At 37.3% G+C, this 27,132-nt stretch overlaps 1 protein-coding gene across 1 annotated transcript in view; it reads left to right on the top strand.

Annotated features, from left to right (window-relative positions):
* Positions 1–11,233: 11,233 nt before the first annotated feature.
* Positions 11,234–27,132, top strand: part of ltk (leukocyte receptor tyrosine kinase) — an 85,129-nt gene continuing 69,230 nt past the window's right edge. Inside the window, exon 1 of the mRNA XM_078940308.1 lies at positions 11,234–11,292. The gene's annotated coding sequence lies outside the window, so the exon portion shown is untranslated. The remainder of the gene's footprint in view (positions 11,293–27,132) is intronic.

Genomic DNA, 27,132 nt, shown 5'->3' with positions numbered 1-27,132 from the left:
TGCTACTTCCTGTTTTTTCAAGACAAAGGTGTCCTGCAGAAAGAAGCTTTTATTTTGAAGGAAATCAGTTTTCTTGCACATTGAAATTTCCAAAATAATTGCAGTTTATCAACACCTTTTTAAAGATAATGAACACCAGTTTTATTTATTTTGCATAACTAACTTACAAAAGTGCTCAAAATGGGTAAAAAAAAAAGTATGTTTTAGAATTACAGCCAGGAATCCTTTTCACCTCCCAAATAACTGAAAAAGATTCACAATTAGCTTTATGTTAAAATGTAATTTAATCAATAATTATTTTAGATTGCCATACCAAAAATAAAGTTTTTATGAAAATAAGTTTATAAATAATTGATGTTTCAAAATAGAAATACAAGAACCCAAAACCTATGGATTATTAAACTTCCATAAGTGGATATTTAAAAAAACGGTACATACATGCCACATTACCATCTCAGATGTTTATGAAAGACATTTTGATGAGCTTTGAAACATAATTTTGCTCTAAACTTAAGTTCTGAAATCTCTGGATTCTAAAAACAGACACATTTTTGTTATAGGAATTGATATTTAAATTAATCTCAAAACTTTTATTTTCTTGTGTTATGAAAATGAAAGTTTAAGGACCAAGATGATTTTTTTTTCACCTTTCCAGGTTTGCACATTTCTTTTTAAATCTGTAAACCTGAAGATTCAGTAGAAGAAAAGATCCTGATAACTGTGACAGTGGCTAATGGAGGATCATAAGAACCCAAAACCTCCCAATATTTCTACAGGTCTTTCACATAATTTGCCCACTTGTTGCAAATGACACAAAGAAGTCTGACCCAATTGCTGTGCATTTTAGTTATAAAGCAGGCAAATATTTGAACGAAACATGAGCAGAATCTCACCTTCCAAACATTAGCATCACACATTACCAGGAAGGAAGTGGACTCCAGCTGCGGTCCAGCAGTCTGCCCCCAGGCTCCCAAAGCATTATGGGTCATGTGTGGCAGGAGAGGGGAGGCCCCCGCGTTAGAGACATCATGGCACAAAGAAACCCCTTCACCAAGTCAGGGTTTGATGCTGACAAAGGTGGACCAATAAAAGATGGAGGACGTTTGGTCACACACCCAACCTGCATCCCAAGAACAAGACTCAGGGGTTATTTTTTTAAAAACAGTTTTTTAGTTTCGATGACAACTCAATAAAGTCTGGTGCCCAACCAACCATCAAACCTTCCTTCAATATAATGCAACAGGTTTGGACCGAGAAGAGAAAGTGGAGCACCAGAGCAAAGGAATGAAGCTAATGCTCTACTACCATCTTGATGATGAACTGACACTTTCATTTGATCGCAGGTTGACAAAGATTGTGATAAAATAATGGAGCTGGCCTTAATCTAGCTAGCTTGCAGCCCCTCACACACCCCAACCGCCCAACCCATCATTACTGCTGCAACAAAAATAGCGAGTAATATTGGAGCTTTCCAGCCGGACAACTGTAATCTTTTTCAAACTGCATTTATTTTTATCTGCTCCTGATTCACCATATGGACAAAGAAATACTCAGAAATGCAATTTTATGCTTACATTTCTTTATACATGTCCCCCATCATCAGAGAAATGCCAGAAAGACATGTTAAAAAAACACCATTTCATCACAGTGTGTCTAAAAAAAACAATAAAAAAAAACCTTAATGATCAAGAGATCTATAAACACACACCACCCAGAATAGTTCTTTTCTGAGTAAAAGTCCCAAATGGTTTTTTATAGGCTACTGAAGGCAACGCGAGGGTAATGTTTAAAATAGTTTACGACAATTTCCAGCTAATTATGAATGATCCCCTTTGTATGATCACATCCTAGAGAAATCTAGAGGGTGCAGCAGTTCTTGGGTTTACAAAGACTAAATACATGCAGTCATGCAGATGAGACCCTGTATCTCGGTTTTTTACGTGTTCAGTGAAATGCTTTAAGAGCTGAAATGCTCTTGTGGAGGTAAAAGACGAGGAAAAAGAAAACATCTTGGTTTGGGAGGGGTTAATCTTTGAACCATGACCAACAGTTTGACGTCAGCGCTGGGTCATATCTACAATGCTGGGTCCTAGGCATCCCTGCTGAGCTGTAACAAAGAACACAAGCTTCTAAAAACACCACTTTTGCTGACATTTGAGGGGAGCCGGCGCTCTCCTCTAAAGAAGCAGCATATGGAAAACACTTACACAACACCTTTTGACCTTATCTAAGTCCTACAAGCCTTTTTACAATGTGTTTCTCATTCACTGGAACGGGAAGAAGAAGTCTTTAAAAAAAAACAGCTGCACTCTAAATGCACAGCGCTGCTGCGATTGCAAACAGATGAGCATATTGAAATAATAGAAGGTTTGCTCTTGCGCAAGAAAAACCTTCAGCGTGGCGATCCAACCAACAATAAGCTGGGTATAAAACAAACACTAAACCTCTCATACTGCAAGTGAATTAAAACAACAGAAGGTGCTGGTTCCGTTCGCAGTCACCAAAAACCTTTTGTTCAGGATCGTGTGTTTGAGAAACAGTGCAAAAAAGCAAATTATTTGAGTAAAAACAAACCAAAAAAACCCCAAGGTTTTTTAGCCTTTGACTTGAACAAACTCAGATGAGTGGAGCAACTCTTGGTGGCCAAACTCAAATTTATATGTTCTATATTTTAAAAAAAAAATTGTTTTAAAATCTTAGCCATCGAGGAATAATAGGAATAATAGGAATGTGTATCATAATAGTTTTTACTGCTTCCTTTAGAACAACAAAAAACAGCAAAATCAGATGAACAGACCAAAAGATACAAACAACAACATCAACACTGGCCTTCGCGGACGGATGGGAATTCAAACATTAAAAACCAATTCTTGACCATAATTAAAAAGATACATTTCAAATATTTTGGGTATTAAAGCTTTTAATTTAAATATTTTACTTTCAGTTAATGTAAATAGTCAAAAACTTTGAGAAATTGCTGAAATTAATAATTACTGTCTTTGATTGATGTAAAATGCCAGAACAAACTAAACAAAACAACATTTATACATAAATTAACTTAGTGGCCTTGTGGAGGAGTGCCCTCCCCGAGACAAATACGTTTGTCTCGAGAGTTCCCCGAGGACCCCGAGAGTTCAAATCCACAGTCGAGTCATACCAAAGGCTTACCAATGCTCCGACCTACAACTCGGAGGTAAATTTCTAGTGAACTACTGCCGCTCTGCAGAAACAGTGTCTTGTAAAAAGACACTGATTTTAATGGCATAATCTTAAAAGACCACTGGGAACATTGTTAAATTAGATCAAAAGACGATCAGAGTGGGACTTTAAAGACTGTGTGAAAACCTTTCAATGATTTTAGTGTCTGAATTCATAAAAAATGATGTAACAAAACTTTGTGACAGTAAGGATGCTCAAGAATCTGAATTTGTAAAGATTTAGCTCAGCTTTAAAAGAAATATCTCAAACGTACCTGAACTGTAGAATCTCAGTCCAAAAGAAGCAGAGCTGGAGGTGAGAGCCATCAGTCTCTTTGAGGGCAATCTGAGGCAGGGTTTCATTGTGTTTTTATGAGAGGCTTTTAGTCTGAAAAATATGTATAGTTACAATAGAAAACCTTGACGTAGTGCAGCAGAGCAATGGAGACCACATTTTGGCAGCTTTTTACTGATTCTCTATGAATGCATGAATAAAAACTGGTGGGTTTCTCTATTAAAGCTAAAAAATAAAAATAAAAACTGAATAGGATTCACAATTATTAGATTATCTGTCTAAATGAGTAGTTTTTAAGCTGTTAGCATTGACGCCAAAGTGCTTGAGGCAAATTAATAAGAGCTGAATGTTCATTCACCTCTTGGTTTGATCTCTGGTCATGCTGAAGGCAAAGAATTCTTTTTAACAGCTGCTTACAATAAAAAGGCAATAATATATAATCCGTATTAAGAATGATCCAAACAGAAAGACACGTCTCACCACATTAATGCAACAGTGCTGTTAAACCTACTCGATCTTACGCGTGGCAGTAAGATCATGCTTCCAGATGTTGTGACGACCTGAGTTTCCACATGATCTGAAACATGATTGTGGCAGGATTCTGATAATCAGTAACAAACCTACATGGATGATTCCCAACAGATTCTGTTGGAGAAAAAGCTGCAAGAAAACCAGAAACAAGAACTAAAATCCTGTCATTTTTCTCTAATAAATCTGAACTAGTTCCAGCATGAAGCAAAGAAAAACTTTTGTTTTTTTTCTAAAGAACAATTAAAGATTCGTGTCCAAGAAAGCTGCTAATAAGGCTTCTCTTATAATGCAAACCATGCGGTTGAATTGTTCTGTTCTGCCAAAAAAAGCTGCAGGAGCTGATTAAATCACAATACTAGGAATAAAAAAAAGAAATCCTGTGAAGCATTTAGGTTAAATGTTGCTAAATGATGTCAGGAAAATAAATTGACTGTGTGCTAATGATCCTGCTTTTTAGTCAGTCAGTATTTTTTTCTGTTTCTTTTATGTCCCATAAAATGAAGTGAAAACCACAAAAGAAAAAGGAAGAAACTCAGGAGTTTAAAGTTTCTGACACAAGGATGGAGGCATTGAATGCAACAAACAAAGAATCAGGAGAGTAAAAAATATGTGCTCATATGTTTGTACAATCATTACAGTAATTGTTAAAACTATTTGCACCCTAAGGTAAAGGATGACTTAAATGTGAAATTCTGTTTGGTGAACTTCTCTGCAATATTCCCCAGTCACCAACAGGAGGTGCTGTTTGGACAGCTGCCATTCTTTGTTCAACTTTCCAAACTATGAGACAGGCAGGGACTTAAATGGATTAAATGAATGTCACCAGGTCCTAATGCCATTAGGGGCTGTTGTAATTCACTCCAACTGATTATATTAGAGAGAAGACATGGTGCTCTCACGATGCCTCTAACAGGCTCTGCCTTCAGGCCACGTCTCCTCTTAAGGCAAATAGAAAAACAAGACGGGAAGCACAGGAGAAATGCAAAACAAATGTGGAGGTCCAAGAAGCTCTACGTGTCACAGGTGCTTCAGTTGCAGAGGGAATACCCTTCGGACTGTTTATCATAAAACGCAAAACTGAATCAACACGAATGCTTTTATAATCCCTCTCCAACCATCTTTTAATCTCTTTTAAAAGTGTCAGTGGTCTTTTAATAATGATTATGCCATTTTAGGCACAATAAAAGACTGTCATTTGTTAGGACATACACTATATTACCAAAAGTATCGCCCCCCTGCCTTGACTCACATATGAACTAAAGTGCCATCCCATTCCTAAGCCATAGAGTTCAATGTGACGTTGGTCCACCTCCGTCTGCAAGCCTGAGAGCTTGATTTAATACACCTGTGGCCAGTTAGTACACCTGTTTCTGATCAATTGGGCAGGTGAGCGAATACTTTTGGAAATAGTTAGCCTGCACTCATCTTCCTCCCTTTGTTTACACTCCCTCCCACAAGCTTACAGCTCCTCACAAACCTAACCTAACAATAATATCAGAGCCATCCAACTGTATGGTTTTAAGCCAGATTCCAGCTCAGACAAGGAAAATGAAGACGTACATGGATCTGTTTTTCATGTATTGTATGGAGCTTGTGGTCTGCAGATCGTCGTTTGTACATTTTGTGTGTGCGTTTGTAACATTTGAAAGTTTTTTGTTGGTCTGCCCCTGATTCACCACGACTTGAAAAAAGAATCTTGAAATTATTTTTATTTGTCCTGCATCATAAGAAAAAGGCTACAAGAACATGTTAAAAACACCTAAAACCAATTTTCCCCTGAGTGGTTCTTTAAGAAAACACCGAAAACATGATTATGAAGAAGTGGGTCAGTTCATTAATATGTGCAAACATAACAGAATGCCTCCAGACAGCTATTTGTTAAAAAAAAACAAGCATCAGAAAGATGATGTTCATCAACACAAAAACACTCGGCTCATTTCATTAGCAAAACCAACATCTTCCATTGACATCACCCTCTGGGTGTTTGATCAAAGCTCCTTCCTTCCACTCTGCAGGGGGATCAGAGCTGCTGCTCATGTCACTTTCTTGGCCTGTTTCACTCCCCTCTGTTCTTTTTGGTTATATTAAATATTTATTGTAAACCTTGCAAGAGCTGAATCCCTTGAGTGGACAAAGCTAGAGATCTCAACATGAAACCGAAAGAGTAAATGAGTGAGAAAAAACCCCACTTCAAACCCTTATGGGGTGATGTAAAGGCTCAGCTTGAAAAGACGAATTTCTCCACTCTCTTAGTGGAAAGAGATGCTTTGTAAGGGATAAAGGTGTGTGTGTGTGTGTGTGGGAAAGAAGCAGAAACACAGAGCAGAGTCAACATCTGGAGAAACAGCTGTTTTTTTATATCCTGCCAGATAAAGAAGCCTTCATATACCTCTTCCACCCACAAGTACAATTACAGTACTTAATTATTTCCCCAGCAGGATTATCAGTTCTATATCTCAATTTTGGGAAATGAAAAGCAACCTGGTACAACTGTCCTTAGTACTTTAACCTATTTAATTTATGAAATTAACATAATTTCATTTATTTAATTTGTTTATTGTAATTCAATTGAGGCAATATTACTTTTGATGAGATATCGTTCTGTACAGGAGGACGGGATGTAAAATGAGGATTTGGTCCACAATAACAAGGTTTATGTGCAGGTTTCGACATCCAAAGACCTTAAAAAAGTGCATATAGGATATGATTATGTCTAAATCTTTGAGCTTTTTTGGTGTAAAGAACACTTTGACTTCAAGTTCAGTTATTAAATATATAGAAAATGTGATATTTAGGAGGTTGACCCAAGAAAAACTCAAACTAAACCCCATAATTTTGTTTGAAAACATCCAATACTGTCTGTAGTTTATCATAGTGAATCTAAATCAAAGAAACCTGACCCAGCTTTCTTTGCTAAATTTCTGAATGCAAGAGATGCTTTAAAGTGGAGACACAAAGCTAATTTTGAAAGTACACAATGCACAAGCGAACTTTCTTCCTCCTAAAACAACAACTGTAGAAACTGATAGTATCCAAATTTTGGAATGTCCTACATCTGTTCCTATGCTCCATTCACATATGAGGACATTTCTCTTCAGAAGATTTTTTATTTTTTATTTTGGTGAGATTTGGGGATTTTATTTTGACTTTTCCATTTAAAAGATTGTTTTACATTATACTTTTATTCTGTTTTGTGTAATTGTGACCTGTATTGTTAGGTGTGATGGCCGTGATCCGCCATTGCAGCAAAAACAAATTAACCCTGCAAACAAAACAGAAACTGCAAATAAAAAGAAAATGCAAAAAATAAAATAAAACTCTGCAATTAAAGAGAAAAAAAATGCCGATGAAAATAAAAGGAAATTATGTTGCAAATAAAAGAAATGCCACAAATAAAAAGAAATGCTGCTGGAAATAAAACAAACGATGCCCATAAAAACGCCAGAATGGAAGTGGATTATTGGGGATTGTCTTGCCAGGAAGCTGGCCAAAGAAATTCCTTCAGGGAGGAAATATACCATTCCATAGATTTCACATCTGAATCCATTGATGTCACCCTCTGATGAGGCTGAGTGATGAGGGTGAGAAGAGGGAAGTCTGGGGACCTTTTCTTCATCGGCTGCCCTCACGACACCGTCTCAGATAAGCATCATGGATCTTATTTTCATCGAGTACACACATCAGACATAATTAGCATTCATTTAGAGTTTTGCTTTTGGCCACCTGGTGCGTGCATTTTGATTATGCCCTCTCATTTTACCTTTGATTAGAGCTCCACAACACCGTGGGGAAATATGCAGCTCAGCTGAAGTCTAATTTATCCCTGTGTTCTAGTAAGCGCACTTCTGTGTACGTTCCGTGTCGGATGCTGCCAGTGTGGGTTCGCAGATGTTTTTCAATATCGGCTGTTGCCAGATTGCTTGACGACAGCAGGGACTTTTGAAAAACCCAAGTTGTGAACTCATTGTCATCAGAAGAAAAAACCCTGCACGTTGAAATTAAGAAATTGTTTTGGTTGCATTGCGAAAACGCAGCAGAAGCTGTTATGGAACACTATAATTGAAAATATAAAACTTTAAAAAAAAAACACAAATCCATGTATTATCTCACTCTCACAGACTATACTCTGTTACAACAGCTTCGTTTTTTTGTCACCATACAGCAACAGTCTCAATATTCACACAGTCTGTGTGAATATTTGTAATAAATATATGCATTTGCTATATCTACACTCAAAAAAAGGAAATTACCAGCCAATTAAGTTAACGAAAAAGTAACTTGTCATTTCAACCAGAAAATTTTATGTTTGTAAATCTTACGTGAATGAATCATGTCGATTGTACATAAAAATAATCCATTTAAAAGTTACTAATTTCAATCATGTTGATCCAACATGATACCATTAAATTGGATACATTAGTAATCGCAAGGAATTGTGGGATTCCATTTTCTTTGTCTATCTGGGCAGATTGGGGTCTAAGTGTGAGTTTTTGTCCATGGGTTTTATTGTCTAGCTGTTTTACTCTGTTTTAACTAGTGATTTAAACTGTTATGTTTATTTTTTTTTTGCACCATGAGTTAAAGTTTGGTAGAGGATGATGACAAACCCCCTTGTGTGGCAAACTGTTAATGTTCCAATACTCAACACAGAGTTCGCGGTAATTGAGCTCCTGTCTTGTGATGTGGGACTTTGCTGGGTAATTCATGTCTTTGATGTGAAAATTAAAAGACCCATTGGTTGTAACTTTGGAACAACATATCAATTACAGATGAATAAATAAAATTAAAGAAATAAATAGAAATTCAAGTTAAATAAACTTAATTTACTTAGGGCTGACCAATTGAAGTGATTCAATTAAATTGGATCAACTTTTTTCTTTTTAGAGTGAGCAACAATATCAATTTAAAGTTGGGTGCAACTGCTCTATTTAAATTGAATCAACTTAAATTTATTAGTTTGAACCTAAATACATTAAGTTGACCCAACCTAAATACATTAAGTTGAGCCAACCTAAATAAATTAAGTAGGACCAACATGATTCATTTTTGTTCAAGTAACGCAATCTAATCATGTGGAAATCCTTTCCATAATTTTTTTATGTTCATTCAAAGTGAACGTTTTTTGAGTGTAATCTTTCTTGTTTGAGGAAGCAGTTCTGGCAGAAACCTTTATTAACATTTTCAAATTTTTATTAAAATGCAGTTTGAAGAAGAATTTGTGATGTCGAAAATATGCTGAGCGGGCCACAACCCAAAGCCCACAACTCAGAGGTAAATTTCTAATGAGCTACAGCCGCTCTACAGACACTATGTCCGAGAAAATGATTCAGGTTTTTTTTGTGTGTGTGTGCTAGAAACGGCATAAACACAGCTAAAAGACCACTCCAAACGCTTTTAGAACAGATCAAAAGATGACCGGAGTGGGACTTGAAGGGAAAATATTTATTTACATTTTATTCTAAAAATACATACAAGTGTTTGTTTCTGTGCATGTTTTCTTTTTCCTTTCAAAGTTGAACATTTCATCCTCGTACTTTTCTGTAATGTTTTCAAAGTTCTCACAGCAAAAATCTTCAAGATTTGATGAAAGTATTTCTTTGCTCATTTGCATCCTGTTTCATTTATCCAGTTTTTTTCACCACTTAATGAGATTGAAATTGATTAAAAAGTCATTAACTCAAAGAATTAACAAACGCTGTCATTTCTTTACGCAGAAAACGTGACAAAAAGAAGCTAAAATCAAAAAAATCATATCCTATCAAATCAATGCTTTCACATTTTCATATCTTCATTTAGAAAAATCCTAAAACTTTTCTTAAAAAAAACATGTGTCAGAGAAAACAAGGGAACATAGTAAACTTATATTGATAAATAGATTCCAACTGCAGGACATATAATTGTGTCTGGGTGCCATTTGGAACTGTGCTTTACAGCCTAAAATAATTATCTCCCAATCCAAATGTTTGTGGTTCAATTCCTGACCTCCAATGTTCATAAAACAAAGCATCTGCTGGCAAGATCATTATGTATTCAAACTGATGGATATGATAAAACACAGTACTGTGAATGGTACTTAAAGGACTGTAATTATGAATAAGAGGCTGTTAAATAGAAAAAAAATGTTTTTGTCCATTTAAAGTGTGCATTTTGTAAATAAAAAATTATAAAAGGAAGAAACCCCCCAGGTTGTTTTCTGAAGTGCTGACATATCTGTCTCTGCTGTGATGTGGCAGACACACTGGATTCCTTTAGGCTGAGGAACAGGCCTGTAAAACCAGAGGGAGTTGTGTCTGGAAACTGAAGGCAGGTACAAATCCCAGCAAGAAGAGAAGATTAAATAAAGCTGACAGCAAACTAGAGATCGTTTTCTCCGGACATCTGATGGGAATCAACACAGAGATCTAAATGAAATCTGAATACAGCTACTTTTCCAGAAACAAAGAATGTGATGTTTGACTGTTGTGTTCAAAACAGCAAAATACCCCAGTAACCTCCTAAAATAACTATGTGTTCACATATAGGTCCCTGACATTGTGCCTTTCTACATCATACTTGCCTTTTTTGACAAATGAACCCCAAACAAAAAGCCTGGGTCTTAGGAAGTTGAGGAACCAAAGTAGACACCCATGAATCACTTCTATTTAGGTGGCTGTGTTGCAAAGGTAAGGCGGTGGACCTCTGATTGGACCATTGCAGGTTAGGATCTTTCTGCCAAGTGTTGAAATATCTTTGGGCAAGACACTGAACCCCACCTTGCTCTTTCAGGTTGGCGCCATCAATGTGTGAGTGGGTCAGCAAAGCACTTCTGGCTTTAATGAAGGTAGAAATGGGCTATTTATTTATACATTATTTTCCATAAGCTTGGACCCATTTTATCCAAATTGTGGATTTCGGTTTTGAAAATGATGTTGTGACGGGGTTTTTCTCAGCAGGGAAAAAATAAGTCACTGAAATAAGATAAGATAAGAGGGAAAAGTTCACCCCTTATAAAGGCTTAGCCCCTCCCACAGGCCAATTATCTAAACAATTCCTTAAAACAAATTACTACAAGAATCATCAACATAACTCCAAACTTACAGATATTTAACAGAAAAAACAACAACAATTGAGATACAGAAATAGGTTTGAAACAAAATCAATTAGACAAAAAAAGAGAACAAAGCAAAAGAAAAACAATTCTGACGTGAAGTCACTTCCTGTTTCCTGTGAATATAAATGCTGATGTGTCCATTGCTCTGGTTTGGCTGTTGGTGGAGGAAAACTTTGATGGTGAGTGAGATTCTGTTTAAAACCAAGTGTGCACCCTTAGAATTAAACACAACATGAAATGTGAATGATTTGTGTCCCACAAAACTATAAACTGTTACTGGGCTGGGAGAAAAGAGAAAAAAACAAACAATTTAGGCTCATGTTCAGGCACTGTCATGCAACCTGTGACGCTACTTCGTCACAGATGTAATTCAGGTGAATTCTGGAGTCCCGGTTGGTTAGACGTTTGTTGTGGGGCTAATGTGCCCACATGCAGAACTTCATCAAACTTTTTAGAGACAGTCTCTGATGACCAATCATTAGGTTAAGTGCACTTTTGAGCGTTGATTCATCTTCCTGTGGCCTAAAGGCCTGTGTGAAACGTTAATCACAATACGCAATTGAGTTTTAATGAGTGACTGAGAGGGACTGAATGTTGACAACACGACTGCACTCAATTTCATAATGTGGTATATGAGTAAAATGGAAGCTAACACTTGTTGTTAGACTTTTATGGTTCCTAAGAAAGTGAGAACAAAAAACAAAATACAAAAAGCCGCCGACCATTATCCCTTACATATTATAATTCCTCTCTCATGTTTTTGCCAGTATTCTTTGCTTGAATCTGAATATTATACATTATTTACAGTTATTAAATGAATTACAACAGATATTTAAAAAAAGTTTTTATATGATATAGGGTCTGCTATTTTTCATTTTTGCAAATTTATTACAGGGTCGACATCTCTATCATTTCTCGTCTTCGCTCAAAAATGTTGATTTTCGTGTCCCCTCAATTTATTCACATATTGTCTTACAGCATTCTCAGAATAGTAGGAAACATTTGGGTTCTCAGGGATCTCTCTGTTCTTAAGGCAGAGAAGGTTTGGTGTTTTTGGTGTCAGAAGACCAACAAAGGGCTGTTTTCCACCACAGCGACAAACCTCCTTTCCCTTTGAGTCCCGTGGCAGTGCCGGGTCAAATATTCCAATTCAACATCAAAGGACACTAACCCATGTTTGCACCTACGATTGGAGTGCTAAAAACACATTAACCTCCACTTAAAGGGAAAAGCCTGAAATGTAAATTAGCCGTTTCCATTTTAGCCATTAACCTACAATGAGAGTAGCTTTTCTGGGTTAAAGTGAAAACGTTGGTAGGCAGTAATTAATCAGACTTTCAGTGTTGGTCTGCCTGTGTGTGTGTTGGGGGGTTTATTGACTTTATAAATGTGCTAATAAACCCATTAAAAACATCAATACCAAAGGAGAATGGCAGCTTTATGTTAATCATTATCTTTTACAAATGAGTGCTTTTAACAGAACAAAATTGATTATGGGAGTAGGTTCAGCTATAATGACCCAGCCATGCCTTTATCTGTGTTTTCTAAGCTCCAACAAAATTAGAGTGTGCACCCTTTTTTAAAGTGACCAATGCAGACATAGTATGGTGGGACAGACTCATTAAGAGTTTCAGGTATTTAACTCCAACATAACTTCCCGGGATAAAGGTTGCAGACCCTAGAATATCATGGAAAAGTGTGTTCATTTCCATAATTCCATTAAAACAAATACTCATTCATAGAATATAGATTAATCCCCACTGTTAAATTGATATTAAGTACCGGTATTCATTTCTTTTTACATAAATAGATGTTCCAGCCCATGAAACTCACAAAAACAGAATTTCAAGAAATTTGAATACTGTGGAGAAATCTGCAAAAATATGTAAGGACAAGAATGCTTTAATCTGAGATTTACCAACTGATCCTCTACTAAACTCAAAGCACCTGCACAAATTTTCCACAGGAAACATTTAGTCTCATCATAGGATTAAAAAACAAACATGACGTTTCCTCTGTGTGCCATAAATCTGCTTTTCCCCTTCATACATATACGACAGAGGAAAAGTGGACTCATTGTTTGCTTGTAGGATGAATGCTGAATGGGCACTTAGGATCTCAATCCCCTGTTTAACATTCAGACGAGCTTTCTTTATACATCTTGCCTGGTAGCTTTAGGCTCACTTTGCACAGACCAACATCTGCTTACAGAACTGTTTATCAGAGTCCCAGAGCCAGGCTTTTACCAGCAATCATGTCTGAGTTTTTGACTTGACCCGTGATTAAACTGTTTTGTTTTTCTCAATGATTGGCCAACAGTCCAACACAAAATCTGATTTTGTATTTTTCTGAACAGAGACTCTTATAGCTAAGATGGTCAAATTTGTGAACTTTTGGGTTCCCATGAAGAAAAAATTAGACAGTCTGCAGTCCAGGTCATGTCGGAATCTGCCTTCAGCTGCCTCACCGAGATATGCAGTGCATTTGAGAGCTTTGAGCTCCAGATATGATCAGATCACTCAAGGTGTTTGTTATAAAGTGTTTTGTGTGTGTGTGTGTTTTTTTTTTTTCATTTGAGAGGACATCCCACATTATTTTAACAGCTGCCAAACTTGACATTCCTGCAAACTTTACCATCCACCCTCCAGCTCAACAAACTGGGGAACAAAAATGTGTTAATTGTAAAACATTTTATTAGGTATGTTCAGTCCTGGGAAGCTGGTTTGTTAAACTAGGGCCAGTTTTCCCACATTCAGACCCAAATCATGCCTGATTGAATCAATCTGTGAGCCGAATCAACTCTGACAGGTAACATGAAGGTTGTCTGGTGAGGGGTGTCCAGATTCAAAGGTACCAGTCATCTGTGGTTTGAAGACAGAAGGACTTCCCCTCATCACATGAAAACATATTTTATATCCTTGAAACCTAAAGTCCGGTGACAGAAAGAGGCTGGAGGTTTAAAGCCCCACTACCATCCTCTTTTTTTAAAGTGTTCCTAGTTTTCCTTTAATTATGGTTAAAACGTTTTCTTGTGTCTGTTTTCTTGGATATAGTTTCTGATCAGCGGCACTACTTCACTAGAAATTCTCTTCTAAGTTGTAGGCAGGACTGTTAGCAGCCTAACCCCCCTTCCCATCATCAACAGCTTTTTCAAACAAACTGCTTCTGATTCGCAACTATTTGAATGAAAAAAAAATTAAGGTTAATTTTTAAGTTTAATTTTCTTTCTCTATATATGTCCTTGATCATAAGAAAAATACTACAAGGACATGTTAAAACACTATTTTCTTTAAATCAGTGTAATACCTAATGACTGTAAAAACAATGGTGCTGTGGAAAGGGTGAGCTGCACCAAGTTCCTGTGGGTGTATATCTCCAAAATACCTGTCTTGGAGCCACAACACTGCGTCACTGGCCAAGAAAGCCCAAAAACGCTTGTACTTCCTTCGCAAACTGAAGAGGGCTAGAGCTCCTCCCCCCATCATGCAGCCCTTTTACAGTGGTGCCATGGAGAGCATCCTCACCAGCAGGATCACTGCGTGGTACGGAGCCGGCAACACGTCCTGCCGGGAGTCTCTGCAACACATTGTGAAAACAGTTGAGAAGATCACTGGTGTCCCTCTCACTGGCCTTGCAGGTGACCCATCACATCCATCCCAGAGCCACTTCAGCCTGCTCCATCAGGGAGGAGACTGCGAAGTCTCCAGGCCAGAATCAGCAGGCTGAAGGACAGTTTCCTCCACCTGGCAATAAGGAAACTCAACCCCCCACCTGCTCCCTCTCCAGGCTGCTACAAACTTGAACTGAAAAACTTTTCAACCAGTATCAGGTCATCATCTAAACCAAAGACTGCCATCACCCACTTGTCTACTTACTATTTCTTAGCACTGTTGTCACTTTAAACTGTCACTTTAAATCCTCTCATTGCCACTTTTGCATTGACCTATTTAGATTACTGTTATTATTATTATTATAGGCTGCTTGCACTGTGGCTTGAGAGGAAAGAAATTTCATCTGTGCTGTATATCATGTGTATGCAGTATATTTGACAAATAAAGCTGACATTGACTTTGACAATAGACAGCTCAACCCTTCCTACTTATGTTCCCAAATAGGAAGTGCCATGGCTGCCCAGTTGAAACATGGCGGTGCCCGTATCAGGAAGCCATGGTAAGGGATTTTGCCTTATTTTGCTAAAGCTGTAGGTAAGGCATTTCCTATGGGTGTTCTCACACCTCATTTCACCCATTGTTTTTACAGTCTATGGTATTACCCCTTTCTTTCTTATTGATTTTATCATTTAGCCTACGGCATTTTCTTTTGACTACAGTACCTTCTTTTTATGTGGGTTTTTAATTGCTCCAGGATCATAAATAGTTACGTTTTTATTTTGTCTTTGTGGTTGAGGCAGACAATCTAGAACTTCATTAATTTTTGTAAAAGCCGATAGCAAAATCTACAACCTTCTAAATCTTTTATGACTGAGTTATGTTGCACTGAGGAAGCATGTCGCTCGTGAAAGAGTCCTGGTTGGAGACACGGTTCTCCAAATTCACAAGTGCTCTTGAGCTTGTAGTGCAGCTCGTGTTGGTACAGCCCAACTCCTTCTTGATCCACAAATAATGTTCAAGTGGTTTTTATGTATTTTGTCATCAGAATTTACTGTGGCTTTAGTTTGGGATCATTTCAGAACCATTAGAGTTGATTGACCTGTTTTACTCCAGACTCAAAGGCTTCAAGACAGCAGAAACAGCAGTAGGCTGGCTCCTTCCCCCGCTGCTTTGCTTTCTTTCTTCTTAGTCTCATCCAGCTGGCAGGTTGACTTGCATTTGTTCTGCTAACGTGTGTGTCTATAGAGATCTGTCCAAATTCCACAAGTGAAACTTTTCGGGACATTGCAGTAATTGTAAAGACAACATCATTAAACTAGATTAATCGGACTTCCTGCTGAAAAGAAAATAGATCCTACAGACCTGCGTGGTTTTACACTGCTCTGCAGAGTCACATGTGTGTTTGCATGAATGAACACTTCCAACAACCATGTATTTCGCAAACCGTAGATGGGACTGAAAAAAAATTTGGAAAGTCAGTCTGGACAGTCTACAGCATACATGATCTATACGTTTCATGGTCTCGTAATCAAAACTGTACAAGCTCAAGAGAAAGACACACGTTTGACCTGATTTCATCTGAGATTTCTTGTCTTAGATAACAATTTAGGAGGTGGGATCCTACCCTAAATTTCTTTTGATTCCTTCTGACTGTTGAAGGTCTACAGAAAGATTTTGACCCATTCCTCCATGCAGATCTCTATGAAGGTAAAAATGCTCCAAAAAGGACGCATTTGTAAAATAGAATGTGAAAACTTGTGCATCAAAAATCTGCATCTGTGTGTAAAAATCTTCTGCTGTGAACTGACAAATTTCCATTTGCATGTGTTCATTTAGGGTTACAACTTCCAATCTGTGATTACAACTGCTCAAATGTGCTTCTGCGTGTGCTGGAATCTGCTGGCGCAAATCACAAGTGCGCTACAACTGCGCTCTGAATTCTGACACATTTCTTGCGAGAAACTTGTGTCAAAAGTGATCCGTGTCCGAAAATTGAACTAGGGGGGGAGGGAGGGTAAGAGGAGCCGGAGTCAACCAACCAGAGCGCAGGACTCAGAGAACTTGGTAAAGTTAGAAAGGTCTTCACAGATTCGGACTTCCTGCTTCAATAACTCTTCTGATAAACGTTCAAATGTGACAGCAAGTATCTCAATCATTTTACACTAACACAGAGAGTGAACTACAAATGCATTTCTAAAGAAAAAAGTCAGTTTTTTCCTGCATTTTAATGAGAAAAGATCTCTTCATGCTTTAAATGCAGACATACAGCAAGACGGCTGCGAACGGACCGTCAACAGGAAAACCATCTTTGTCGTAGCAGGACAACAGGGCCAGGGCTATTGAGCAGCTTTATTATGAATCATATGTATTAACATAACGGCACGGCGACGGTGCAGCGCGGCTTTCTCGCAAGGAATGTGTCAGAATTCAGAGCGCAGTTGTAGCGCACTTGTGATTTGTGGCAGCAGATTCCAGCACACGCAGAAGCACATTTGAGCAGTTGTAATCACAGATTGGAAGTTGTAACCCTAAATGAAAACATGCAAATGGAAATTTGTCAGTTCACAGCAGAAGATTTTTACACACAGATGCAGATTTTTGATGCAAGAGTTTTCACATTCTGTATTACAAGTTCTCAAATCAAATCTACAAGTGCGTTCTTTTTGGAGCATTTTTACCTTCATAGATCTCCTCTAGAGCAGTGATGTTTTGGGGCTGTCGCCGGGCAGCACAAACTTTCAACTCCCTCCAAAGATTTGGCTAGGCCACTCCAGGACCTTGAAATGCTTCTTACGAAGCCACGCCTTTGTCACCTGGGCAGTGTGTTTTGGATCATTGTCATGCTGAATGACCCAGCCATGTTTCATCTTCAATGTCCTGATGGAAGGAGGTTTTCACTCAAAATCTGACGATACATGGTCCCTTTGATTCTTTCCTTTACACGGATCAGTTGCCCTCGTCCCTTTGCTGAAAAACAGCACCAAGGAATGATGTTTACAACAACAAGCTTTACAGTGGGTGTGGTGTTCTTTGGATGCAACTCAGCATTGTTTCTACTCCAAACGCAATAAGTAGAGTTCTTACCAAAAAGTTCTATTATGGTTTCATCTGATCATAGGACATTCTCCCAATCCAATTCTGGATCATCCAAATGCTCTCTAGCAAACTTTAGGCCTGCACGTGGACTGGCTTTAGCAGGGGGACACGTGTGGCACTGCAGGATTTGAGTCCCTGGCAGCTAAAGTAGAATTTTGAACAAGGCTGTACGCTCATTTTTTTGTTCCTTTTGGAGGAATTTTAATTGAAAAACTATTCCTGCTGTATACTTTTTAAAATTTTTGAAAAACTGAATAACATTTTATGGGAGTTTTTTTAAAGCACCTAGATAAAAACAGACAGGAAAAGTACATTTCTTGAGGGGTTGTCTGGACAAAAAAATGTTTAGATTTTAGTTTCCCATCAGCCATCTAAAGAAATGCCAACAATGATTAAATATAGCCTCCGAAAACATTTGTCTTAAGGACATCTCAGTGGAAATCTCTGTGTATCACTTTCACATGTCTTTGCAATGACAAAGAGGTTTATAAAGCAGTCCAGAATTTGTGTTCTCCTGAAGTTGATACTTTGAGTGCGCGGTAAAATAAAAAGGTCTGCACCACGCTCATCATTATCCCCTTGGAAGACCCCAGCTGCAGCATTACTGTCATGTCCGTGTATAAAATACAGCCAAAGATGTTCAGTTAATAAATCCCAGTGAGTGGAGAGCCTTTTAAGAGGAGAAGGAGGCGTTTGAGCTCTTCTGCAACCACAATCCCTACTTTCCTCCTCTTGTTTTCTCAGTGTGCGTCATAACGTCCTCATGCAGCGTACTGTATATTTAATCCTTTCAGATTACATTACTCAGCCTCTGTAAACCACAAATTCCTTCCATGGTTTTAATTACGGCCTTTAGGATGAAGAATGTACATTTGAGGTACGGAATGTAAACAAATGTTAGCATAAACTCCAAAACTGATGTGTGTCTTCAAGACATTTGAATCCAATTCATAGTAATTTTTAGGCTTTTTTGCTGTATTTTAAAAAGGTCATTATTTTGTGATCGAACTATTTCCTCTTCAGTTAGAAGTGTACCCAACTTTTTAAAGTAAGACTGTAAAATAACCTAAATTAAGATTAGAAAAGTGATAGATTAAATTTTGGGGCATATGTTACACACCATCTGGGGTGGGTTATGGTCTTTAATTTCAGTTTCTCAACCATTTTCATACAAACATTATTCATTAGTGCCTAATACATACGTAAAATACATGCCAGTTTCAAAATGGGTGCTTAATTCTTTTGGGTGCATGCAAAAGCCTGAGCTTTCTACAAAACAAAAATAAGAAATGAAAAGAAAAGAAAACAAACAAAAAAAAATAATGAAAGATGCCTGAGACCCCTTTTCTATTTCCTTTTACTCTGTGTCCTTCAGAGGTCACTCCAGCACATGTGACTTCAGTTTTACGACGCATCTCCTTCATGACCCAGGCCTCTGAACTGGTTTGGAATCGGCACATGAGGTTGGGGATGCAGTAACTTAATCCCAGGGATCCCACGGATTAAAATGCATCCACGAATGCACACCATAAACCATACCAGACCAAAAACAAAGAGAAAATTGTCTTAAAATTGTGAAATTGGTGCATCTTGAAAATGATACTTGAAAAGTAGAAAAAGGATCAGTTGCACAGATTTTTCTTAAAGTCAGAAATGGGACAATTCACTTATAATAATAATAATAATAATGACAATATTCAAATTAACTGATTATGTTGATGAATAATGAAATAATAATTTTAAAATACAATAATTTAATGAAAAAGCTGTAATGATAGTTTTCCTGCTGGTCAATGAAGACAGGTGTATATTTTTGTCTGAGAAATCCCCCCTGGATTCTCCAAAAGTTGTGGGTGGGTAGCAGAAGCAGCTTCAGGGACAGAACAAACAAACATGCTGAGAAGAGAAAGCTGAAGGAGTAGAAAATGTGGCGACTTGTGTCCTGAGCCAATCCAACTGTTTGTTGGCTTAATGTATGCAATTGTCATCTTGGATCTGGTTGCTAAATGGAGTCCATTTGTGAATACCGAACACCCCGAGTTGCTCTTAGTTTTATTTCTATAAAGATGAGTCGAGGATTGATCCCTTAATGATCCGCCCACGTTGTTTTGATCACAGGCTGACATCTGGGCATCAGATGGAGACCGCAGAGAAAGAAGCAAGAACAGTCTTGCAATGCTGTGATGTCATTTTAATCGATATGTGGGCAATATCCTATCAATATCATGTAAATTTTTTTTATAATTTGCATTAGAATCTTTAGTAGCCGATTATGACTGAACAGATGTGCAGGAATAAGCCAAGCTGTAAATTTAGAGTTCTTATACAAAACACGTTAGTTTACATCTGAAAGTGCGGTATCTTAAATTATTATAGCATGTTTTAATGCTATTTTGTTATTTTATCATTTTGATGCATCTAAAGGAACAACAAAAGCCAGAGTGAATTTTTATGTTCAGTTTTTTTTAACAGTTTTTGAGATGACGTATAGCAGAAAAAACTCATTAATTGGTAGCTTTTATAGGAATATTAGCTCATTGTTTACATTTTTAACTATTGCGTGGCCAAAATAGTGTGGTTCACATATTGAGATGAAGGGATCTTAATTTTCCAACTTCTGGAAAGTCTAAATATCGTCTGTATTTGGCCTGGAAATAATACACTAGCAGATGCAAGAAGTGGATTCAAATTCCATCAATAGCTTGAACATTTCTGGGCTGAAGGACAACAGTGGCACTGCACAGATGTAACCGCTCGCTTTCTGCGTTGTGCTGGTTCATTATTTGGCGTGACACAGTGTTAACTCTCGGGGAGAAGCCTCCTTTTATTTCTGGTAACAGACAAACAGAAAACAATCCACTGTATGATCCTGCCCACTGCAGTTCCTATAGAAACAAAACAAACCAAAATTTAAGCTTTAACAGTGAATCCCAAAAATATCACTCTTGAAACATCAATACAAGTTTGAAACAAATGTTGTTGTAATTATATAAATAACATCAAACACCAAAAAAAAGGGATGGATTGGGATAGCAAAATTATTTTAGGATGATGACACACTATCTCTCTAACAGGAGATTGTACAGAAGCGGAGGGGACAGGAGCCTTTGGAATCAAAGGGGTCAAAAGAAGAAGAAGGAAGGAGGGGCTATGATTTGGAGTGTAATACAGCAGTTTGTTAGAGATCTCTCAGGTATGGTAACACTTGAACAGACTTTGTGTTATTATAAAATAAGATTAAAGTTATACCGGTTAAACAGAGCAACAGATGCTGAGATGTATTGTGAAAAAGCGTCCCAGACACAGACCAGTACAGGACTGTAGTGTAGAAGATGCCAACATCCAGAAGAGACTCCATCTACAACACTTGTACTAAAAACGGGTTGGAGGTTCCTACGTCAAAGTGAGAACTTCCCACAAATGTGGTGGAAAAGAATTTTGTCAAACCAACAAGAGTGTGACTACAATCCAACCAGATATTTCGGTCAAAGACACCTAGAAGAGAAAAGTTGTAGTGAAAGAGACAGAAATTCAAAAAGGACTTGAGGAAAATATGAAGAACTAATTGAGAAGCTATAAACGAAGACTGAAGACAAATGCAGTTCCAGTGGCACCTTTAAAACTAGAAGCTTTAAAGACCCAACCGAGGAAAATTATGTTTTTGATTAAGTTACATATTCTTGTGGCAAAATTAAGCTTAAAATTGCATTTCTGAGCATTTCTTTATTCAAATCATTGTGAATAAGGAGCAGACGAAAAAAATATGCCGTTCAGCAACAAATTTGTAAACGGTCCCGCCCACAACTTACTATTGAATTTCTAACTAACTACTGCCGCTCTGTAGAAACTCTGCACTAGAAAATGACAGGATTTGGTAAAAATATCATAATCATAATGAAAAAACCACTGGGAACCCTTAAAAAATAGATCAAAAGATGTTTGGAGTGGGACATATGCCCCAATCTGGAAGCGTGACTTTAGAAACCTCCTGGAACCACATATGAGATGTCTATGCAGAAGAGGGCAGTACCAGAAATATGGAAAAAAATATCTCTTTTTTTATAATAATTCCTAAATGGTGTAAAAGAAGGTGATGGATAAAAATATACAGTTTTGACTAAATTAGTATAATTTAGATCCTACTCATTTTTAATTCTTTGTCATGCATTACTGAAATGCAAAAGCTCATCTCATAGCTAAACAAAAAAATTAACTTGCATCTGTTCTACATTAAGTTAAGAGATTAATAGAAGCTGCATGAGTAGCATATCTAACCCCATCAGCTATTTTTTGCAGGAATTACATAGGACAGGACCACAATCAGCAGAGGACATGAGCCTGCAGAATAAATTAGAGGCAGCTCTATAGGTCTCACTGCAGCAGGCACTCACACGTGCGCACGCTCACACGCGCACTCTTGCATGCAGTGCAGATTGTGTTGATTCAGGAGAAAAAGCAGCAGCACCAGCTACGCCTTTGATCAGTTAAGTGAGTTTTCTTCTTTTTTTTTTTTTTGCTGATTCTTTGTTCAAAAGCCAAATCCCAGCGAGGAGCGAGAGGTTATGAGGTGAAGGGCAGAGAAGTTCTGTCCTCAGCCTGCATTCAGTCATCAATTATCCCTGAACATCACCACGCCACTGGATGGGAAAGAGAAAAGTTTTGTCAGAGATCTTCCCATTGCCAGGATTTATGAAAAAAAAAAAAATATATAAATGTTTGGCAAAAATATGATAAATGTACACACATGCTGCACTATTTCAGTAAAAGACGTGCTTCACCCTGGTTTCACTCCTGGGAGAAAACTGCGCTGACCTTCTACTGGATCGAGCTGCATGTTCTCTGAGCAGACAAAAAAGTTACGAGAAGATGAAAGGCAAAAACAAAAGTTGCAACATTTCATCTAAGGCATTAATCCAGAAGCAACAGTCCAAGCGAAGACCTCAGTTTATTTATGGATAGCAGGTTTTTAATTTTTTATTTTATTAGCTTTAACTTTTTCCATCTTCAGCCTTCTGAACATGTGTTTTTAGAGATGTTTCACATTCAAAAATGTTGATCATAAACAGTTAAAACAGTTATGAATAAAACTATATTTCAGTAGGCAGGTGGCATCTGAGAGATCAAATTTGTATAGTTTCAGGAATTTTTCAACAAAAGCAACACTTAAAGCTAAATATTTTAATATCTTAGGATATAATCAAAAGGTCGGCTACTTTAGGCCTCGTGTTTTTAGGATCATAGGTTTTAATTGACGTGATTATTGCAGAAATGTCATGTTTTGAGTGATTGATTGATCAATAGATAGATAGAGATAGAGTCTGAGGACTCACGAAGGCAGCACAAATCGTGTTCTATATGAACTTGAGTTAAATAAATCTGACTGCTTGAAAAATTCAGCTGTCAGAGTTCTTGCATTTACTTTAAAACATTTCTTTATGTATACCAGTTGTTATTGTTCACTTTTCAGCAAATCCCGCCAGGGGTCGTCACTGCAAATCAGCTTTTAATGATTTGCACAGGTGGTTTGGCAGAGATTTTTTTTATGCCAGATGCCCTTCCTGACACAACCCTGTGTTTTTTATCTGGGCTGGGGACCGGCACAGGGAGACCCAGACTTGAACCCCCTTGTGGATACCTATGTATGTACAGTGTAGCAACTAGTACGGACTCTCACTGGATTCAGCCCCTCTGGGAAACGAAGCCTGGTTTCCATCAATGTAAAGTCTCATTTTGAATGAGGAACTGTTCGAAACTCGAACCACCTGGTAAAACAAAGGTACAGTTTTAAAAAAATAAAATAAAAAAAAACAATTACTGTAACATTCTTGTGGAACACCAGCCATTTAAATGTTGCTCTGCTTGCTAGGTTTTGAAGTGACCACATAACCTGGTAGATACATGCTACCTACCAAGTTTCACAATGTAATCCTAACGAATTTCACTTAAGCATTCTATGCGCTGAGTGCAAATTTCCATCCATCCATCTTATGATCTCACTGATCACAAGAAGCTAGGTACACCCTGAACAGGTCGTCAGTGTGTCATGGGGACACAGACGCACAACTAGTAGACTTAGATATGCATGTATGAGAACTCCACATAAAAAAGGAGCCGGGATTTAACCTGGGTCTTCTCACAGCTAGAGAGCACTGACAATATTCACCACTGTGAAGCCCTGAGTGCAAATTTGAAATTGAATACGTCTTCCTTTGTATTTAAAATATTGTGTAGCTGTTCATGCCGTGTAGGACAGCATCGTGTTTTGCAGGCAAAGCCATACAGCAAGGCACCGATGTGGCATACAATTGACATTTTAATGGAGCGGTTTGTTGTGAAATCCAGGGCCCATAACAAGTCAGAGAGGTGATTTAGCTTGTTTCAATTGTGGCAATTATGTCAGAGGAAAGCTCTGAACAGCAGCGCGGCTGGTATTGACCATGAGGTTCGATATCAGTTTGAGAGCCTAAGAAGCTGGAGGCCTGAAGTCAATCGAAAGTAAGAAATAAATAAGTAAAATAAGTTTATGTGTCCACATGTTCAGACACTACTTTTTCAGGATTCTGATGCTCGTCAAAGTGCAATTAGTCTGAAGAAAAAAGTACCTGCTTATAGTTGGAAGTCTAAATGTTTAATAAATCAACAAATATTTTGAAGTTCATATAATATAGAATGATGGGTATTTTAACTGCATTTCATCTTCATGTTGGCTTAAACCTCAACAAGAGACATTGTATTAAATAAAAATTGAGAAGACAACCTGTCATATAAGCCTGCCAAAGATGTGTACTGTTAAGATGAAGGTACATTTTTAATAAATGAATAAAAATTTCTTTGAAAGATGGCCAACGAAAAGCTAAAATAGAATTCAGCTTATCTTAAAACATTATTTTATTATGTTATTTGACATAAATCTGATGAAACTTAGGTGCTTCTTGATGTGGAGCAATTTGACAAAAGGAAAGCTTTTGGGCTGCAAAATTGAGGCTTCTTTTATTTTATTTTCTTCTTTTAATTTAATATTATGCATTTTACAACAAACTTTGAAAAAATATAACATTTTGCTTCACACTCAAAAATACGTTGTTAGCTGTTATGTTAGCAGCCACCTTTAGCTGCTGGACGAAAGCAAAACAACACAAATTATCAGCTGTTTTCCAAAAGCAAAAGCTACCATTCTGTCTTTTAATTAAACTTTTGATAGTACACATCATAAAAACAAATTCCTTATATTATATAAATATACAAAGCACTCTGGTCAGAGCTCCACGTGGAAAATTCATGGAAAAAAAACACTTCTTTCAAAATGGCGGCTTTTCTGTTGGTAACATCTCAGTAGCAACCATTTAATTTTTTGGTCCCCTTGGGGTGACGAACAGGTCTACGCAATTTTTAGAGGAATCAGCTAAAGTAAACTTTTGGATTTCCTTGGCAACGAAAGTTTATTGTTAACGATGCCCATATTACCGATATATTCAGATCATATGTTAAATTGTTTTATTCATTTCATTCAAAGCCAGGGATTCTTGTATTAAATGTTCACAATTTTCCATAAAAATACTTAACAGAGGAACACCACTTTTGCTAGCTCGCCACACCAATGCCATTCAAAATCTATGAACTTTATAAACATTATTTTTTCCTATAGCTTCGCACTGATGCTCAAAGAAATAGGAGGCGATAGATTGAAATTCTGGGAAGAGTTTACATTTTTAAAAGGTACTTAAAGTGACTAATTTAGTTGACACTAAATGGTTGTGGTTGTGGACTTAACCTGGTGGTGATGTGTGGGAAATTTTGTGAAGATCCCTTCAAAAAAGGTTTTCTATTCCCCTATTGTGTGAAAATGTGAAAATCGCCAAATAAACGTGTTTGAAGGATCCCTTTATGTTTGAAAAAAAAAAAAAAAGAAAAAATCATAATTCACTTCCAGTAAAACCTGCTGGCTTTTGGGCATCCACGGATCTGCTGGCATTTGAAAAAAAATATTTCATGCTGATAAAACTCTGGACCTCCTTCCTCTGGCTGTTGTTACTGAAATTAGCCTCGGAGTCAAGCTATTTGCCAAAAATAACACTATCATGCGCAGTAAAGCCCCCCGGCCTGACAGCAATTAGTTCTAAATACTACTTTACTATTTTTTTTTCCATTAATAATGGCAGGCAGACAGAAAGAAAAGCTAATTTAAAGGCAACAAAAGGCAAACCATAACATTCTCTCTTGCTGAGAGAAAAACAATGAGACATACCAAACACTGTTAGCTTAGCTGGAGACTTGCATCCAATGTAAATATCTTTGCTTCTGCTTAAATTGGGTAATGTTCTTATAAAAGTAAAGGTGGAGTTTTCATTACTGCTGCGACATCTGTATGGTAGGGTAGAATTTGGCATCAACAACATGAAAGCATGGATCCAACTTGCCTTGTATCAACAGTTCAGGCTGGTGGTGGTGGTGGAGTCATGGTGTGAGGGGACATTCTCTTGGCACACATTGGGCCCTGTAATACCAATTAATCATAGTTGCTATGCCACAGCCTGGGTATTTTTATTGACCATGTCCTTACCCTATGATTACAGTGTACCGTCTTCTGATGGCTACTTCCAGCAGGACAACGTGGCATGTCATAAAGATAGAATCATCACAGATTGGTTTCTTGAACTTGACGATGAGTTCACTGGACTCAAATGGCCTCTCAAGTCACCAGATCTCAACCCGATAGAGTACCTTTATTTGCACTTGTTTCTTTTTTTTTTACAGTTTTTTTATTTTATGTATGACGCGCATCTGATCATGAACAGTTTGGACAGTTGACTAAGAATCTTTGGTCTCTGGAACACTCGGTTCAAACTTCAGCTGGTGTGGGCCACATTTGCTATAAATAGAGACAGTCAGGTTCTTCCGATAACTGTTGTGTGTGATTAGCTTAAAACATCTTAAAAGTTTACACATTACTAATGAGGAAAGGTTTCCTATTAGTGTGCACTAACACAAACGCACACACATATATATATATATATATATATATATATATATATATATATATATATATATATATATATATATATATAGATGTATATATATATATATATATATATATATATAGATGTATATATATATATATATATAGATGTATATCTATATATATATATATATATATATATAGATGTATATCTATATATACATATCTTTACATATGTATATCATATATTACATCATTTTAATCTTTCACCAAGAACTCTACTCTGGCTGGAATCTTACCTGACACGCAGGAAACAACAGGTCAGAGTCAATAATACAACATCATCATGTGGAGAA

The sequence above is a fragment of the Oryzias latipes genome, chromosome 22, assembly GCF_053564925.1.
Source record: "Oryzias latipes strain Hd-rR chromosome 22, Olatipes_Hd-rR_3.1".
Taxonomy (NCBI): domain Eukaryota; kingdom Metazoa; phylum Chordata; class Actinopteri; order Beloniformes; family Adrianichthyidae; genus Oryzias; species Oryzias latipes.
The sequence above is the reverse complement of the archived record's forward strand: the minus strand, read 5'-3'. Positions and strand labels throughout refer to the sequence as shown.